General features: G+C 43.7%; 1 non-coding gene across 1 annotated transcript; it reads left to right on the plus strand.

Annotated features, from left to right (window-relative positions):
- The first annotated feature begins 4,312 nt into the window (after positions 1-4,312).
- Positions 4,313-4,497, plus strand: LOC130297854 (U2 spliceosomal RNA). The gene has a single exon (XR_008849718.1). It is a non-coding gene; the product is annotated as a U2 spliceosomal RNA (small nuclear RNA).
- The last annotated feature ends 16,073 nt before the right edge of the window (positions 4,498-20,570 follow it).

Below are 20,570 nucleotides of genomic sequence, written 5' to 3' on the forward strand. Positions count from 1 at the left end.
ACAACCCCCAAATGACAGATACTGATGGGTCCAAGCCCAAGACCTCTTGTGCTCCATCGGGGGCGCACCGGTGGTGACGCTGGAGGGAGGCCATAGGGATTGCACAAAGCCCGGGCAGGTGGCAAAAAACACTGCCTGGAAGAAAATAAGATGTCGATCGACTAGTAACCTGGCTCAAGAGCCCTCTATAGCTCCCGAGGAGGGCTCAGCTGTGGCAGCCGGCGTGCTTCATTGGGGGCAGGGGTTGACCCAGGTATACATTGCAGATCAAGTACTGGCTTGGCCCAGGGTCACCCTGTCTCGGAAGAGGAGGCCCTGGTGAAGACCCGCTGGGCAGTGGGCAAGGTGGCCAGGTCTGAGCCCGGTCCTGTTACTCCAACAACACAGGACAGGGCCAAGAAGACACTTTGTGCCCATGAGGCTAAGTTGGAGGCAAAACCGGTGTTTGCTGTCCCGCCAGCAGTGAACCCGGTAACTAATACTAGCCATCGTCGATCGATGGGGATGTCAGAGCAGCAGTCCTCAACAGCGGTTGTGGAGTACCAAGCGATGAAGACTTCCCTTAGGAAAGGTCTTGGGAAAGATTAAAAGAAGGCCTCACAGGCCCCTGTGCAGCAGTCCAAGATGTCCAAAGAAGAAAAGACAAGAAGACACAGATCCATCAGCCGGGGGCCAGAGATGATGTCAAGTGAGAGCAATACCGAGGATATGGACAGCAGTATTACATTTAAAAGACAGAGAGAGGAAGAAGAAGCCATTCAAAGGAAAGGGGGTAGAAGGTACGCAGCTGATTTACTTTGATTATCCAAGCTCGGACTCCTCATAAAATATGCCTATCCCTGTTAAAATTGCCTCACTCAATGTGAGGTCCTTAAAGAGACCTGATCACAGGGCTGCTTTACTTTCATACCTGAAAACATGTGACTTTGACCTTTGCCTGCTACAAGAATGTGGAATCCCTAGTAAGATGGACTATAAAGACTTAAAAGAAGATTGAAAGCTGGGCCCATCAATTTGGTCCGGTGAAATGACTGTTCTGTGGGTGTTGGGCTGTTCTGCCGAGGCCAGTCCTTTTCTATCCATGCGGTGACTGAGATTGTGCCTGGCAGAGCTCTTTTAATTCATTTTTATTTTAATGGACTTTTAAATGTATATGCCACTCCCGAAAAGCAGGAGCGGGCAGAACTGTTTGAAATTTTACCACTGTTTTGTGTTGGGTCTTCCCCCCCTCCTGGTGGGAGGTGATTTTAACTCTATAAGTGATAGGGAACACAGGAAGGGGTGGGATATTAACCGTAAAGACCGTACTTCTTGCCTGCTTAAAAATGTTATTGATGATTTTAACTTAAAAGATTGCTGGAAGGATCTCTTGCCGGAGGACCCGGGAGCCACATGGTCCAATGGAAGACTGAGCTCCAGAATCAATTTAATTTTTTCCCCTAAAGCTGTTAAACCCCTGAAATGTTTGCTTGAACCTAACATATTTTCATCAGACCACAAGCTCCTCTTGGTGCACCTGGAGCTAGAAGGGGAACAAAAGGCAAAAAAGGGCCTCTGGAGACTGAAAACCACACTCCTAGATGACCCTGATATAAAAGAGGAGCTTGTGCAAACCTACCAGTGTTGGCAATCCCAAAGAAAACCCCATGAGCCTACGCTGCACTGGTGGGAGGGCATCAAATCTAAAATTAAAAACTTTTTTATTAAAGCAGGTAAGAATGGAAAAACTGTAGTTTTATGTTCTTAACATGCATTTAAATGTAATTTTTTAATTAAAAGAAGCTGGGATAGAGGCAGAGTATGATATTTTAAACCTTAAAACAGAAATAAAACATGCCATAGAAAAGAAAGGGAAACAATTTGTAACTCACATGTGCAGCACCTGGAGGAGGGTGAAAAGTGTTCCTGTTTCTTTTTTAAAAAAAAAGTTATAAATAAGAGGGATGTCATTTTAAATCTAGAAGGTGAATCCACTCTAGAAGGCATGTTAGATGGAGTTTTGAACTTCTAACAGCTTCTTTTTAATAAGAAAAATCTTAATTCATCCTTTTTAGACCATGTTCTTAATTCCCTTGATTTTATGCTAGACATGTTAGACCAGGAAGTTTTATCCCATGTTCTTACTTTAGAGGAACTTTTATTTGCTTTTAAAAGTTTTTCTAGTGGGAAGGCCCCTGGGGAAGATGGTCTTCCCATCAAATTTTATCTAGCTTTTTGGGATGTTTTAAAGGAGGATATGATTTTATTATATAAAGAAGCTTTTATTGTTAATGAATTGCCCCCTTCCTGGAGGAGGGGGATTGCATCATCACTTTTTAAAAAGGTTGAAAAGGATAGGCTTTAAAATTGGCGCCCCATCACACTTTAAAATGTTGATTACAAAGTTTTAGCCAAAATAATAGCTATTCGTTTTAAATCTTTTATTAATAAACTAATTCACCCGAATCAGGTTTGTGGGGTACCTGGAAGATCTATAGCTGAATCCCTAAATATTTTAAGAGATGTTATATGGTATTTTAACATTTCAAACTATGGCTATTTTATCCTTAGACTTTGAGAAAGCCTTTGATAGGGTCTCCTATGAATACCTGTTTTTAGTTCTAAAAAAGATGGCAGTGCCTGAAATAATTTTAAGCCGAATAATGCTTTTATATCGATCCTATTTTAGTCAATTATCTGTTAGTGACTTTTTAACCAGCAGTATTCCTCTTATCTGGTGTCAAGCAGGGGTGCCCCCTGTCCCCGTTGCTATTTATCTGTGCACTCGAACCATTGCTGGCCCTCCTCAGAAAGGACCAGGTACTTAGAGACATACCAATACCTGGAGGAGGGGGGACCCATATGGAGGTACTGGGATACATGGATGACGTCACCATACTGTGCCCAGACTCTCCTTCCATGAGGGGGGCCTTGAGGAACACCAGCTATTTCTGTGAAGTCTCCGGTTTTAAATTAAATACAGATAAATGTGACTGTTTTTATATGGGCTCCTTGGATTCCTCCATCACCCCAGGAGTGGTAATGCAACAGGATCAGATAAAAGTTTTAGGTATTGTTTTTAACCAGGTCAATGATGGGAGTCCTAAATGGGATTCAGCTATAGCTAAGATGGAGAAGAAAATTTCAATGCAGAATCTTAGAAACCTTACCATGGAAGTGAAGATTTTAATAATGAAGATGGTTTTAATCCCAATTATGTTCTATGTTGCCATGGTTGCCCACCATCTAACTTATACATTAAAAAAGTAACAAGAATTGTTTTTACTTTTTTATGGGCATCAAAAATGGAAGAATTAAAGCGTGATTTTATGTATAAAAGCAAAGATAATGTCGGGAAAGATGTTCCTAACCTTTTTACATTCTTTTATATTAAGTATTTCTGTTATAAAATGATGAAATCCAATGGCATTTTTAGCTGCTTTTTAAGGTACGCTGAGGGCATGGTTTTTAAAAGATAGATTAGTATCCCTCTAAACGCTCCTGTGTCCCCCAAAGCATTATACAGTGTTGGAGAAAACAGGCAGGCTCCTAGGCCTCCAAGATTTGGAGCCTGACATATTGGAGACCAGAGAAAGGTATCGAAGGTCCTCAGGCAGAGTGAGGTTACCTTGGCAGTATCCAATTTTACACAGGCAAGGTCCCAATTAGTATGGCGGAATGTGTACGGGAAGTTCCTAGCAAATGTACACAAGGATCTTGCCTTTCAGCACAGGCGAGGACTGGTGGCGAGAGCAAAGTGCCCGAGAGAAGGTTGAGGAGTGGATGAAACGGTGCTGCACATATTTTGGAACTGTCCATTTGCACAGGAGGTTTGGAGGAAGGAAGGTTTTGAAGTGGGCCTGTGGTCTGAAAGATTTTAAACATGAATATGTTTTATATGGCCTTTTTAACTGCCCCAATTTTAAGCAACAGACACTGTGCTGGATGATTATTAACCGTTTTAAAAATGCCATCTGGGAAGTTAGGAACATCTTACCTTTTAAACATGATTGTATTGATGTTAAAAACTGTATAAAGCTGGCCCTGAGTGAGATGTACATCTACTACCTCAGAGACAAGAAGCATCTGGAGGCCAGCGAGGTGGCATCCATGTGGTGCCATCCTCTATGGGATGAAATAACAGTATGATCTGTTTCTATATGTATAAAGTTTTATTCTGCCATATTGTCTTTTCTCTTTTTATAATATTAATTTTATATTTATATAATATTTAATTAATATTAAAATACTGGTTTACTGTTTATATTATATATTTATGTCAATCAGTTTTGTGTGAATATTGATATTGCATTTAAATTTTGTATGGTTTCTTATTCATTTTAATAAAATTTTGTTGAAACCTTATCTGTTCTTATCAGTTTAGTATCTGATTCGTCCCCTATCTGGGGACCATGTATTAAATGGATTTTTGAGAACAGGGGCCGATTTCGAAGCTTGCTTCTGTTGCCCTATGCATTGAACCGATATGGCAGTATCTTCGGGAACAGTCCACCACCCCATTTCAGTGTTAAAAAGATTCACTGTTTATTTGCTGCTTGCTGGCTAGTCCAGTGGGCCCTTGCTGCAAAAAGGTGGTGCTGCTTGTGTCTTGCCCCTGTTAGAGCGTCCAGACACAGGACTGCTGCTGGCTGAATGGCCTCCGTAATTGGATTAGCTCAGCAGCCAGAACACCTATGCAGATCTGATGTGACATGATAGGTAGCTGTCTTACAGGTGGTGGGTGCTGAATCTTGTTAATTGACATGAGGGTCTCCGGGCTGTTCACACAGGGGTGTCATTGCTGTTTCTTGATCATATATTGGTTCTGTGGTGTGGGAAAGATAAAAACAAAACTTGTCCATCCATTGATGGATGTGAAATCAGCCATGAGGAATTTGTTTTTACAAACTTCTGCTCACAACCAATGTTGCAATGGAGTGTTTCCATCTGCTGGTGGTATTGGATAAGCATTAGTGCTATGATAAGGTCTGAATAAGAAGAAAAATAAGGAGAAAAAAAGTAGAAAGAATATGTAAAAACATTTAAAAAGAAGAATGTGTGTGTGTGTATATAGTTGCAAACATGGGTGCAATTGACAAAGTCATTGTGGCTGTTCCCCATGAGGGGGAGGGGGGGGGGGAGATTTTGCACCCAGGACCCTTAGCACTGTAAAATGCCATTCAATGGCACTGCCATGGCTAGATGTAAATAGCACAGGACCATTGTTGTGTATGTAACCATGTAGACCGTGATGTATCATATAGGCCAAACAGATAACAAGAGGAGAAGAAGCAGCACCAACACTGTCATGGGTTGTGAGATAACATGGATTCAACTAAGACAATAGTCCAAGAGGATGTAGGCATTATCTCTTTCCATTGCTGTTGGTTTCATCCCGTGTCTGGACAGTCAGGGAGGCGGCTGCAGGCAACAAAAGTAGGTGTGTGTTCATATGCAGATTCTAAACACGGTCTGACATGCAAGGCGGGGGAGTGAGGAGGGTTCCTGGAAAAGCCAGGGTATGGATTGCATTTAAAAATGCTGCAACAGAGTGGAATGGTCTCCTGTCTTTCTGCTTAGCAATAATAATGTGAATGGGAGACTACTTGAGTCCCTTCCGATGTATGGGAGGCTGCCAACCAGCCTCCCTTCCTTCCTTCCCTCCCTACAAGTAGTGAGAATGCTTGTGAAGGGGGCATGGTTGGTTCTGCCCTTTTCCCGGTTATCGCTTCTCGGCCTTTTGGCTAAGATCAGGTGTAGTTTCTGCACTTAGTTTTGATTGGAGGGTGTCTGTGGTACCCTGCTTCTCGGCCTTGGGGGATTGTCCCTCCTTGTGGAGGGACTTCACCCCCTTGCTGCTATTTAGGAGCAGGCTTAGTCCTCAGACAATAGGTTGCGATCCCCCCCATCTCTGGGATCTTGTGTGTCAGAAGGTGTTTTTGTTGAGCGTTCCTTGAAGCGTCAGTAGCACCTGGGGTACCCTCAGCCTTGGGCAAGGGTTCCACTCATAGTGGGATTCCATGTCCCTGCTGCTATTGGGGAAGGGGCTTAGTGCCTAGGTGTGAAAAAAAAATGCTTTTCTCCTTGGCTTTCCCCTCTGGGGAAATGTCTTTGCGAAGTACCATCCGCATCGAGGTGTTGGAGAGCCATCATTAGTTGATGAACCTCCGTTACATTGCGAAGGTGATTCTTTTTGACTATTTCCACCTCAAAAGGGAGGACATCCTGTCTCTGAATGACCAGGAAAGCCAAAGCCTGTATACCATCTTGTTTGTGGCCAAGGCTAGTTGCAATAACATCTATGCAACCTTGTCTGGTGCAGACCAGACGGACGATCGACTGGATGATCTTTCATTCCAGTTCCTCTACAATGAGGAACACGTACTGTTGGTGATGGCTATGCACAGTCCTTATATGTCCACTGAGGACATAGCCACCTTCCTTGGTCGATATTGTGAGGAGGTGCGGTTTGCCTACAAGATTAAGAACTCAGCACAGTTCTGGAATGGAAAGACCATTTTTTGGGTTAAGCACCCTAAGGACCCTGGTGGCATGGTCTCTGCCATCCGCCCCCAAATTTTGCCATTGGGAGAGTTCAGGGCTTCCTGTTCTATCCTCAGATGCCAATATATTGCTGTAATTGTTTGAGGTTTGGCCACATCCAGGAGAATTGCAGCACTGAGTGTGGGATTCGCTTCAATAGGTGTGGCCAGGAAGGTTATGTAGCCTCAAGATGCAGCCATAAGATGAGGTGCAACCTCTGTGGAGAGGAAGGGCATTATTTTAATTCCTGTCCCCGTAAAACGAAATAAAACGACATAGGTGGGTCAAGGTTGGGCCCACCCAAAGAGGGGACAACACGAAGGACATCTGTAAGTAAAATGCCCAAACCCCAGACTGCAAATACTGATGGGTCCGGGCCTAAGACCTCTGGTGCTCCATCGGGGGCGCACCGGTGGTGACGGTGGAGGAAGACCATAGGGATTCCGCAGAGCCCGTCGTGGATCGATTAGTCAGAGCCCTCCATAACTCCCAAGAGGGGCTCAGCTGTGGCGGGTGGCAGCATGGGTTGACGCAAGTATACATCGTAAGTCAAGTACTGACTTGGCCTAGGGTCACCCTGTGTCAGATGAGGAGGCCCGGTGAAAACCCGCCAGGCAGAGAGCCAGGTGACCAGGTCTGAGCCCAGTCATGTTACTCCGCCAGGACGGGGCCAAGAAGACACTTTGTGCCCATGAGGCTAAGTTGGAGGCAAAACCGGTGTTTGCTGTCCCGCCAGCAGTGAACCCCACGATTAATACTGGCCATTAATATTTCCTCCAGACCTGCGAGGACTTTGGCAAAGCTTTGGGGGCAAAGGTCAACTGTGGGAAGTCTGAGGCTTTGCTCTTTGGGGAGTGGCACCTGGCTTCTTCCACCCCCTTCCCCTTTACTGTTAAACCAGACTTCATCCAAATCCTGGGAGTCTGGTTTGGGAAGGAAGGAGCAGCCCTTAAGTCTCTGCATTAACGACTGGCAAAAATGAACTCTATAATCTGACTGTGGAGCTCCAGAAAGCTCTCGATGGAGGGAAAAACACTGGTCCTGTGGAATTAAGTTTTTCCTTTGCTATAGTATACCGCACAGGCCTGGCCTCCCTATGCCACGATTTGCAAGGCCATCACCCAGACCATGTTTTGTTTCATCTTGGGCAAAATGGACAGAGTCAAGTGGCCTGTGATATACAAGGGTAGGAAGGAAGTCCCAGACACTCTGCTGCGGCTTCCTTTGCATGCATCAGCATGCAGCTGACTCTGGCAGAAAAGACTGGCTAAGCGGGCAGGTCCATGTCTCGCTTGTTTCTTTTGCCCCTCTGGAGGGGGGCTTGGCTGGGACAAGTGGGACAGCTCCATCCCTTACAACTGGAACACTCCCTGGTTCTATGGGGACGTGGTTTGGTTTGTAAAGGAGCACCAGCTGGAAGGACTGAAGCCCGACCTGTGGAAGCCAAAGACTCTACAAGCTCATCCGAGCTAAGGACTTGTTGGAGCTCATTCCAGGGCTTCCCACAGTCACGGCAGAGACTGTGTGGAACAACGTGGCTTCAGCGCGACTAACCAATGGAATTAAGTACTTGATGTGGATGGCTGTTAAGGGAGGACTCTTGCTTAGGTCGTTCATGCATGCCAGCGACCTGTGCAGAATCTGGTATTGCCCCTTTTGCCCCTTTGTGGACAAAACATCTTTTCACATGTTTTGGCAGTGCCCCATTGGACACCCTGGAACACGAACTCAGATACTCTGTACCCAGGAGCTGCGTATCGTACCATTCGGTGCTTTACGGTCTGTTCCCTGGACCCACGATGTGAAGGCCATCCAAGAGGCCTGGTGTCTTATGAACTGTTTTAAGGACGCTGCTTGTCTTGCCAGGAACCGCATCATGATCAACAGGGAGAACATGTCCGTCCGGGACTGCCGCAGAGACTGAGAGACTATGCCATCTTGGACAGTCCAGGCGTCGATGAAGGAGGAGGAGTGAAGACTCTCCTTCCCCATGTCCCCCTGAAGTTATCACCTAGTAGTTTGGCCCTGTGATCCACCCCCTCCCTAACCCCCATAGTCTTTCACGCCACCATGCCCCTCCCCCAATCACAGAATATGTTGGTTTTTGGTGCTTTTCTCTTACAGGATTGAGCAGAGTGAATAGTTTAGGGAATCTTTGCTGTGTATCGTACTATCATGCTTTGTGTGATTGTAATTTATTGTATGACTTGTAATGACTGAACGATCAGTAAAGCTCTTTCAATAACATACCCATATTTCCACCCCATATTGTGCTACTGAGGAGACTAAGGGAAAACAGATTATCATTCAAATCTTATCATTCTGTTGGATTGCACAGGAAGTAAAGTGTTTCTCAGGCTGGGCTCTGTGCATAGACTTTTATTCTGCATTTTAGACCCACCCCTATTGTGGTGAGTGGCATTGGGCATAAATCCTGTGAAATACAATGCTCAAAAAACAAAGGGAATACTCAATCAACACAATTTAACTCCAAGTCAATCACAATTCTGTGAAATCACACTGTCCACTCAGGAAGCAACACTGATTGTCAATCAATTTCACATGCTGTTGTGCAAATGGAACAGACAACAGGTGAAAATTCTAGGCAATTAGCCTAGAGTGGTTCTGCAGTTTGTGACCACAGACCATTTCTCAGTTCCTATGCTTCCTGGCTGATGTTTTGGTCACTTTTGAATGCTGGCGGTGCTTTCACTCTAGTGGTAGCATGAGACGGAGTCTACAACCCACACAAGTGGCTCAGGTAATGCAGCTCATCCAGGATGGCACATCAATGCGAGCTGTGGCAAGAAGGTTTGTTGTGTCTGTCAGCGTAGTGTACCAGGAGACAGGCCAGTACATCAGGAGACATGGAGGGCCGTAGGAGGGCAACAATCCAGCAGCAGGACTGCTACCTCCGCCTTTGTGCAAGGAGGAGTACTGCCAGAGCCCTGCAAAATGATCTTCAGCAGGCCACAAATGTGCACGTGTCCACTCAAACAGTCAGAAACAAACTCAATGAGGGTGGTATGAGGGACCAGCATCCACAGGTTGGGGTCATGCTTGCAGCCCAACACCGTGCAGGATGTTTGGCAAATTTGCCACTGGCACCCTGTGCTCTTCACAGATGAAAGCAGGTTTACACTGAGCACATGTGACATACGTGACAGAGTCTGGAGATGCCGTGGAGAACGTTCTGCTGCTTGCAACATCCTCCAGCATAACCGGTTTTGCGGTGGGTCAGTAATGGGGTGGCATTTCTTTGGGGGCCACACAGCCCTCCATGTGCTTGCCGGAGGTAGCTTGACTGCCATTAGGTACCGAGATGAGATTCTCCTAATTCAAGACAATGCTAGACCTCATGCGGCTGAAGGGTGTCAGCAGTTCCTGCAAGAGGAAGGCATTGATGCTATGGACTAGCCCACTCTTTCCCCAGGCCTGAATCAAATTGAGCACATCTGGGACATCATGTGTCACTCCATCCACCAACGCCATGTTGCACCATAGACTGACCAGACGTTGGCGGATGCTTTAGTCTAGGTCTGGCAGGACATGCCTCAGGAGGCCATCTGCCACCTCATCAGGAGCATGCCCAGGCGTTGCAGGTAGGTCATAGGAGCATGTGGAGGCCACACACACACACCACTGAGCCTCATTATGACTTGTTTTACGGACATTACATTAAAGTTGGACCAGCCTGTAGTGTGGTTTTCCACTTTCATTTTAAGTATGACTCCATATCCAGACCTCCATGGGTTGATAAATTTGATTTCCATTGACAATGTGTGTGATTTTGTTGTCAACACATTCAACTATGTAAAGACAAAAGTATTTCATATGATTAATTACTTCAGATCTAGGATGTGTTATCTTAGTGTTCCTTTTTTTTTTGTTTGAGCAGTGTAGGTTTGGGCACTTGACTGTCAGGTTCATGACGTAGAAGTAGAATTGTAGTTAATATGTGGGCTTGATGAGGGTTGTAGGGTCATGTGGCTAAAATGTAACAGCCCTGTAATTTACTGACAGTTCCCATGAACCACGACTTGAAATAAAGCAGCAATCGATACCAAAGCCCCAGGAATACATAGCTCAAAAGCCTGGATTTATGGATAAATAGCTCAAAAGCCTGGAATTATGGATACTGAATTGTTCTTTACTTATGTTGCAGATCCAATATTAAAGAAAACAGTGACTATACAGGGTGGAAATATTACACTTGATGTTAGGTAGAGATATCTAATAGAATGTCACTATTGCAGTCCTTGAACAATGTGAAAAATATAGACTTGGAAATTGTTTGATTTGTAGTCCTCCTGAGTAGGCTGGTTCTCTACCCATAGTGGTACATGCTGGGCTCAGAGAAATGCAGTCGGTATGGCCTGTATTACACTGGACTTGCAGAATGAGATAAGACTTTAGACTGACAACCTAAAAATGACTCTACTTGACTGTACTTCTGTTCCAGCAGCTATCCAAGTGGGACTAAGTACTTAATTAGTCTTCAAGGGGTGTTTCGTGTCAAACATTGCAAAGTATCACTCTCTCCCCTACCTTACTTCGGTTGCTCTGAAATGCCTTCATAAGGGAGACTCCAGATTTTAGTCTGTCATTTTGGACAAGCCTGCCCAGAGGATACTTGAACTTAGTCCTTTCTTTGCTAGAAGGCATGTCCGCTTTGCTCTTGTCTCTAAAGCATCCACTTGGTACTACACTGAAGCAGGACATGCCAGAAAGGATGCAGCTTATTGTTTAGACCTGGAATATTGGAGGCAGATAGTTGGAGGCAGACTCCCACTAAAGGTGTAAGAGCAGAGACCAGTGCCTAACTCTATAACATGTGCTTTATGTCCCTTTCCTATCCCTGGAGACTGGTGTGAAGACAGGACGGCCTTAGTCCTTAATTGGGTTGACTAGTGACATATTACCAGCTTTACATGATTCACTCCCATCTCTTAAGGGTACAATAACACATTTAACCTATATGTGCATAACAATAAAATAAATTATAAAGAAATATATTAATTTCTCAACATAGTGCGAACACAATAAATATAATCAGAAGTCTGTTAGTGGGCCCAACACATGTGCTGACCAAAGCAGTCCGAAGTCACAGGAAAGACATTGGTTCTGAGACACCACAGACCCACTCTAAAACGCAGCCGTCCTTGGCGCCCAGTCCTGGCGGCTGAGGAGTACTGAAGGGCAGTCTCTTTAAGGTATGAGACAATGTCCATTTTAGTGCCTTATGTAGAACCGAACGCTGTATGACTTTTGTAAACTGTGCTAATATTAGGGTAACATGTGAGGTTGTTAACCTTGAAACTGTATAGAGCTTATGGACTTTAAGGCACTTTTCAGCATTTGGGCAGCCAACAAGAAAGGTATAAGAATATGCAGAGTTCTCGGCATAGCCGAGCACATATACAAGCGCATTGGTTACTTCTTGGCCCAAGGTCCGGCACATTTTCTTGAACTGTTGGGGACAGGAACAAATATCAGTTCTGGGGCATTTATATGAATGTCCTGCACAGACTGGTAGATATGCAGATAAACTCAGGAACTTTAGGCTTTGATGCAAAAACAGAAAAACTTGAAGCATTATTATGGCTCACATTCTCCGCTAATGCTGACTTTTTAGTAAGTAGGGTAAATGCCATCCCAGTGGCGGCGGTCACCACCTCTTCTTGCCTGATGAAGCAGAACTTCCGCGAAACGCATTGCATTGTGGGAATAAAAGAATCCTTACTCTTATCCTGGTCTCAGCGCTTCCATTACTCCGCTTGTCTTTTGGAGGAATTCTGGTTTTAGCGTTATTGCTTGGTGCGGAGCAGCTGCAGAGACCTATCTTATTTTCATGCTCATTTCCATGGTTGTACTTGGATAGGAGTGCAACCTTATCTGGTAAGCGCAATTCACATTGTTGCGTTTGTCCTGTTAACCCTAAGATCTTACACTACGGAGCGCATCCCTTTGTCTTTTTCATATTCACCACCTCTTCTTGGCTGGGACAGGAATCTTGCTGCTCTTCCTTGAGAACCCTCTGGCAGGTTAATGGTGTTGGTCCAGGATACTTTAGATAAATTGGAATGTGAGACCGTTGGACTGATAGTAACCACCATCTGTACAGAGGCAGCTGGTGCCGCTGGAGTGGGAGGTTCTGCAGTAGCTGCTCCCTTAACTTTGTTTTCTGGTGGAGCTGACTGGGGTTTTGCTTTTGCAGCCACCCGAAAGGTAAACAGTCCATGTGGGTCAGAGGACCAATCTTCTGAGGGGAAATAGACAAATAGTAGCTGCGTTGGATTTTTCGGTCTGGTCAAAGCAGCTGCCCACTCTCCTTGGGAACTCTGCACTAGGGTATATTCAACAATTTCCTCACTTCCAATATTGTGTAGGGGCCGAGGTAGGTAGTCTTTTTATGGCCCTCCTGTTCACTAGGATAGTGCCACCATGGTGACAGTCCATCAGGGTCCAAACCCCCTCTGCCTATCAAACTTCTGGAGGCACAGCCAGGTCCAGGAGAGAATCCCATATGGGTAGCTGTGAGGCCGCAGGCTCTTCCGCCTTCCGGGGTGCTGAGGCGTCCGACCAGGCATCATCTTCTGGCAATGGAACAGATCTCTTCTAGGTACAGGAGGGACAGCTGCTCCCCAAGAAGTTGTGCCAGCTCAGCGATATTGCTGTTAGGTTTAAGTGCAGTGGCAGCCGCCATCTTGGTACTCTCAGGCGAGGTGCTGTCCGCCATCTTCTCAGCTTCAATCACACCAGGTACAACTGGTGGGTGGAATCCTGCTGCAGGCTTTATAGCAGGCTCCCCCAAAATGGCCACCAACCTGAAATGAATCATCCATGCAGCCTCTTCAACCAACTCCTGTGAAACAAGGGACAGTCCTTTGAGTTCCACTTAGGCTTCGGCACAGCAACTTGGTTCCCACGCCCATAGGCGGAGCATTTCATCTGGCAGTAATTTTTTGCACACACTGGGATCTCTGGAATGGTTCCTCCTGGGATGGACTGGACTGTGGCGCAGCATGAATTTGTTGCGCTGCTTGCACCTGCTTACTGACATGAGATACACAGTCTCTGGTTACAATCTTCACACACTGTATGGCTATAAATGATATGATCCCCCTCTTTTTTGTTGGCATAAGAAAAGTCACGTACAATAATTCTGGTGCACGATCTGTCACGCTCTGTGTGGCTTCTAGGAGACCGTTCAGACTGGGGGGGGGGGGGGGGATTTCACAGGCACACACCCAAATCCTGTTTGGGGACTCCAAGTTTTGTGGCATCAGCGCATGATTAGGAATTATCCTGTTCGTGATGCCAAGTTTTGTGGTAACCAAATGGGTGTCAGGAGAAATACTTTATCACTTTGTGATGTCAGGGCACCGTTATCCTATATACGGTCCAAGATTGGAGACAACTTCTCCTGGGCCAGACACGGGGAGTTAAGAAACACACCAGCGTCAGGTTACAGATAACTGTCTTTACTGAGCTGGGTGCAGATGGTATTATGTTGACAGTTTGTATTTGGGGAGAGGATGCAGCGTATCCCCTTGGGAGCCTTGTTTCCTTTGTGGGACATGTTATGCTTTCACTAAATTAATTGATACTGACTTGTAAGAGGGGTAGAGGAATTCTGGTAGGTAGGGTTCTGTCAAGGTTTTGTAGCCTTCTCCACCGGGACATAAGCTTCCACCGTACGGGTGATTTTTGCAGAATGCCCAGATTAAGTAGAATTAAGCAAGGCCTTCTCTTAGAGCTGACAACACACCTTACACCTTTACCCCACTGTGTCCAAACTGGGGCAACTCCTCCTCCACTACACTATATAGGAAAGAAATTAGGGATTCCCATTGGCAGGTAGGGTTACATGGGGTTCTCTGCTCTCTTTTAAGGGTACAGTAACACATTTAACCTATATGTGCATAACAACAAAATAATTTATACAGAAATATATTTATTTCTCATCATAGTGTGAACATAATATAATTAGAAGTCTGTGAGTGGGCCCAACACCTGTGCTGCCCAAAGCAGTACGAAGCCACAGGACAGCCAATGGTGCTGGGACGCCACACTACATTTACTCCACTGAAAGTAGCGGATCCAACAGCGGAAAGCTGTGATTGACACTGCTGTGAAAACGTATTTGACCCTTTCCAGATTTTGTATTTTTTTGCACATTTGTCACACTAAAATGTTTCAGATTAGCAAATAAAATTTATTACAAAAGGAATCCAAGCAAAGTTATTTACAAGGAAAAGGGGTGAGAGGTAGGAGAAGAGGGGGTTATATATAAAAAATGCCACAGACCCCTATGACCCATACAGATAAAGCCTCTTTTGTGTATATTTGGGGGGGGAGGCATTATTGTTGTCTTCAGAAAGTGTGTTTTGAAGTAATTCTTTTGCCTTGGTTTATCATAATATGGCGGGGGGGGGGGGGAGGTTTATACGTTTGGTGAATGTAAGCAAAAGCAAATCACTTCAGAACACCATTTTATATGATTTCTCCTCCTGCATTCCTGCATAAAAAGTCAGCTGCGCAATAAATAAAACATTTTTTTAACCCCTTAACGACCAAGGACCCCTTAATGATCAGCGCCGATGACGCTGATCATTGCAAAGCTATGGCTTTGCAGTGAACAGTGCTGGCAATCAGTGTGTGCAGTGTTATAGGTCCCTATGGGAGCTATAACACTGCAAAAAGAAAGTGTAAAAAAAAAGTTAATAAATGTGATTTAACCCTTTCTTTAATTAAAGTTCAAATCACCCCCCTTTTCCCATAAAAAAAAACACCATGTAAATAAAAATAAATATAAACATATGTGATATCTCCACGTGCGTAAATGTCTGAACTATAAAAATATATCATTAATTAAACCACACGGTCAATGGCGTACACGCAAAAAAAAATAACGGATTTTGGTTGCTTTTTATATCATTAAAAAATGTATAAAAAGCAATCAAAAAGTCCAATCAATACAAAAATGGTACCGCTAAAAACTTCAGATCACGGCACAAAAAATGAGTCCTCATACCACCAAATATGCGGAAAAATAAAAAAGTTATAGGGGTCAGAAGATGACAATTTTAAACGTATAAATTTTTCTGCATGTAGTTATGATTTTTTACAGAAGTACAACAAAATCAAACCTATATATATAGGGTATCATTTTAACTGTATGGATCTACAGAATAAAGATCAGGTGTCATTTTTACAGAAAAATGTACTGCGTAGAAACGGAAGCCCCCAAAAGTTACAAAATGGCGTTTTTTCTTCAATTTCGTAGCACAATGATTTTTTTTTCCGTTTCGCCGTAGATTTTTGGGTAAAATGACTGATGTCACTGCAAAGTAGAATTGGTGGTGCAAAAAATAAGCCATCACATGGATTTTTAGGTGCAAAATTGAAAGGGTTATGATTTTTAAAAGGTAAGGAGGAAAAAATGAAAGTGCAAAAACGGAAAAACCCCCGGTCCTTAAGGGGTTAAAAAGTGTGACTTTTTAAAAGTGGCCTTTAAAGGATGTTGTTAAAACCAGGTCTGTGCATGTGTAGATTTGCGACTTTATGTGTAACATTCGCAATTAACAAATCCGTTACCACTTCAAGTTGACTGCAAGATTGTTTGTAAATTTTTGCTCACTGTGTAGAGTAGCAAAAAAAAAAAAAAAAAAAAGGTACTTTGGTGCACATAAGACATTTCATGAACTGATTATAAGCCAAAAAAATATGCTCTAAATACAATGATAAGTGTCCCCCTACTCATAGCTCTATGTCACAAATCTTCATAAATAGATAACTTTAAAAAATCTAATTTGGATCATTTTACAAATCTTAAAACAGTCAGATCCAAACTGTAAAGCCTCCCTCCATGGACATCTAGTATCCTGCTTAATAATGCCACAAATCCCTTCCAGGGGGCATATATCTCTGTTATAATTCACTATGTTGGCAAAAAACTGATAGTGAAAATTGAACGATTTTACATCTTGTGCAAGAAAATAATCAGGCTCAAATTCTGAGTGTGATCAACTATTAATGTTATAAGATTTTAGTGAGAATTCACACTGCTACATTACAAACATTCACTTTCAATACAATGTAGCAGATCTTCTGCTGTGTGAATACTGCACAGATTCTTCCAGAGATATTTTCTTACTCTCTGGCTCATTTGGCCATTAGGAGCAGGCTCTCTCACCTCTCCAGTGTGTATGACTGAGCTACATCTCATTATCCAGTAATAGAAAACACTGTCAGGTTGAGACAGTGTGTAAAATCATGGACACATATGACAGCCTATTTGTGTGCTTTGTAGAAATATTCAGCTGCTCAGTTCTGCCATTAGGTGCTTCAGCTGGCAGCAAGTATGCAATTATATTGCTAAATACCACCAGCCCATACAACTAAGAGATGGGCATAAAGTTTAACACTGAGCGCTTAGCACAGGCTTTAACACACCTTTGCTGTACTATACACAGGTGGCCTACAAAGCATTATACAGCTTTACACCTGCTGAGCCTCACTGGCCATGTCATGGCTGTGTAAGGTATATGTTCATTCACTAGCCAGCTTCATCTAGGGCACGCCCCGCCATCACCTGGCAGGTTATATCAGGTTACAGTGATTGACAGCAGTAGCAACCAATCACAAGAGAATCAGGTTACTGAGTGATTGACAGCAGTAGCAGCCAATCACAAGAGAATCAGGTTACTGAGTGATTGACAGCTGTAGCAGCCAATCACAAGAGAATCAGGTTACTGAGTGATTGACAGCAGTAGCAACCAATCAAAAATAAATAACTCCAAACATAGGCTAGGATAGTAAGTAACATCCTCTACTCCCATAATAAATAATGTTGTTAGATAAAAGTGGGACTAGTACTTTTACTGCACTGAACATAATACATTCATTTTGAATATTGTACTTTGTATAGTGTATTTTGTATAACACAGTATAGCAATATTTGATTATAAAATAGAAAATGTTAAATGGGTTGCACAGTGAACTGTATTATTTTTAATTTTTTCCCCAGCCTTCCTATTAAAATAAACTTATCAAAAACTTTAACTTACCTTTCTCATAGCCCCAATTATCAGGATGCCCCATCTTCTGCCAGTGTTTCCTGACAGTCTGCCGCAGCTGTAGACATAACTTCACATCACAGGGTACATAACAAAAAATAAATAAATATATATATATATATATATATATATATATATATATATATATATACACTCACATTTGTGTGTATATATATCTATATACACACACATATATATATATATATATATATATATACACACACATATGATAAACACATATCACTTATCTCTAAATAAATCATATAGTTACACTGTTATATAAGGAGGAATATTATCACAATACATATTACCATCATACTATTACTATTAACAGACTAAATCATGTATACTGACCAAGATTACCAATAATATCAGTATACAAGGAGGAATATTATCACCATACATATTCCCATTCATCGTACTGTTACTGAATAAATCCTTTATACTGAAACCAATAATACTAATAATACCAGTATACTGGTAGTGTTGCTCGCGAATATTCGCAATGCGAATTTTATTCGTGAATATCGCATATTCGCGAATTTGCGAATATTCGCGAATATAGCACTATATATTCGTAATTACGAATATATATTTTTTTTTAATCACAGTACACCTCACAGTGATCAGCCCTTTCTGCTTCCAGCTTGTGTGGTGTAAAGAAGGCTCTAATACTACTGTGTGAGACTGTCGTGCGAATTTGCGCATATGCGAAAATTTGCATACGCTAATTTTCGCATATGTGAAATTTCACTTATGCAAATTTTCGCATACGCAAGTTTTCGCATATGCGAAAATAAACCGCGAATATTACGAATATGCGAATTTAGCGAATATATGACGAATATTCGTCCATATATTCACGAATATTCGCGAATTCGAATATGGCCTATGCCGCTCAACACTTTATACTGGTAAGGAGGAGCTATTACCCCCATACAGTGATCATATAGTGGTAGTTATTAGCTCTGCACAGGCTCTGCAGATCGCCATTGACTAGAGATGAGGGAATCGAAGTTGACGAACCCGAATTCGTTACGAATTTCATGAAAAATTCGATTCGCAACTAATGCGAATATCGCCGCGATTCGATCGCGCAAATCGCTTCATTAAACTCCATTTTACAGCGTTCCAGGCTATTGGAGACCTAAGATGGTGGATCACATGGGGCAGGGGATTATGAGAGGGTGGAAAACAGCGGTGGGAATGAAGGTAGGCGGGCTGACCCTGAATCACATGTGAGATGCAGCCTATCAGTGTTCACTGACCCCTGTGATGTCACAGCCCCTATATAATCGGCGGCCATGTTGCCTCTCTTCATTTCATCTATGCACTCAGATGGAGAGGACGGGACTGTGTGTGTGAATTGCTCAAACCACAGCGTTACACTGCAACTGCTAGTCACATCAGCATTAGGGAAAGACAGGAGTGCAGAGTGCTTTGCTGTTACACTGAGAAGGATCATTGATAGCTAACCTTCCTATTCAGTTATTGAGCATTGCAGCAGAGAGGGGCAGATAGCTGTCAGCTGCCTCATACAGATCTCCAAGCTGCCTGAACTTTCTGAAGCATCTTATCTCCTCATTTCTCAGCCCAATTGAGTTTTTTAGGGTTTAATCCCTGGATTTTTTTTTTTTGTGGTGCTGCACTGTTGGGTCCTGTTGCTGTTCAGAAATATGTAATTTTTCAGTGGACTGTAGTGCATTTGTACCATTTTGTACCTGTTAATCTGTCAAGGGGCTACATACTGTGCAAGTCCAAGCAATAGTATGCACCGGCTGTTTTTTTTTAAATAGTTTTTTCTCCGTATAGTTACGCATATATAACTGCCCTCATCAGTGCATACCACATAGGTACATCCAAGTATTGTATCATTTAGTACCTGTTAAGCAGTCAAGGTGCTCCATACTGTCAAAGTCCAAACAATAGTATCCACCGGCTGGTGTTTTACAAAAATACAGATTTTTTTCTGCGTATAGTTAGGCGTATTACTGCCCTCATCAGTGCATACCGCATAGGTACATCCAAGTATTGTACCATTTAGTACCTGTTAAGCTGTTGAGGTGCTCCATACCATCAAAGTCCAAACAATAGTATCCACCGGCTGGTGTTTTACAAAAATACAGATAATTTTTTTCTGCTAATAGTTAGGCATATTACTGCCCTCATCAGTGCATACCGCAAACGTACATCCAAGTATTGTACCATTTAGTACCTGTTAATTTGTCAAGGTGCTCCAAACTGTCAAAGTCCAAACAATAGTATCCACCGGCTGGTGTTTTACAAAAATACCGATTTTTTTCTGCGTATAGTTAGGCATATTAATGCCCTCATCAGTGCATACCACATAGGTACTGTCAGGATCCGGAGTGGTATGCAGGATAGACACAGGTTTTCACCAGAGCCCGCCACAAACCGGGATGGACTTGCTGCGGCAGGTAACCCCCAGGTCATTCCACCCAATAGCGACTTAACCTCACTGACTGCTGAGTCAGGCGCGGTACAGAAGGACTAGGCAAAAGGCAAGGTCAGACGTAGCAGAAGGTCCGGGCAGGCAGCAACGGTTCGGAGTAAAGGGCAACGGCAAGGGTCTGGATACACAGGCAAAGGACACATGGGAACGCTTTCACTGGCACAAGGCAACAAGACCCAGCAGGGACAAGAAGGGGAAGTGGGTTTTTATAGTGTAGGGAGTGCTTGGAACTAATTGGGCCAGGCACCAATTAATGGTGCACTGGCCCTTTAAATCTGAGAGACCCGGCGCGCGGGCGCCCTAGAGAGCAGGGCCGCGCGCGCCGGGACTGAGCAGGAGGACAGGGCAGGTGAGAGACACGGGATGCGTCCCCGCCGAGAAACACAGAGCAGCGCTCCCGGTCAGCGAGTCTGACCGGGGCGCTGCAAGGAGGAGAAGAACGCCGCGAGCGCTCTGGGGGAGGAGCGGGACTCGGAGCGCTCAGCGTTACAGGT

Source organism: Hyla sarda, chromosome 13 (genome assembly GCF_029499605.1).
Source record: "Hyla sarda isolate aHylSar1 chromosome 13, aHylSar1.hap1, whole genome shotgun sequence".
NCBI classification, from domain to species: domain Eukaryota; kingdom Metazoa; phylum Chordata; class Amphibia; order Anura; family Hylidae; genus Hyla; species Hyla sarda.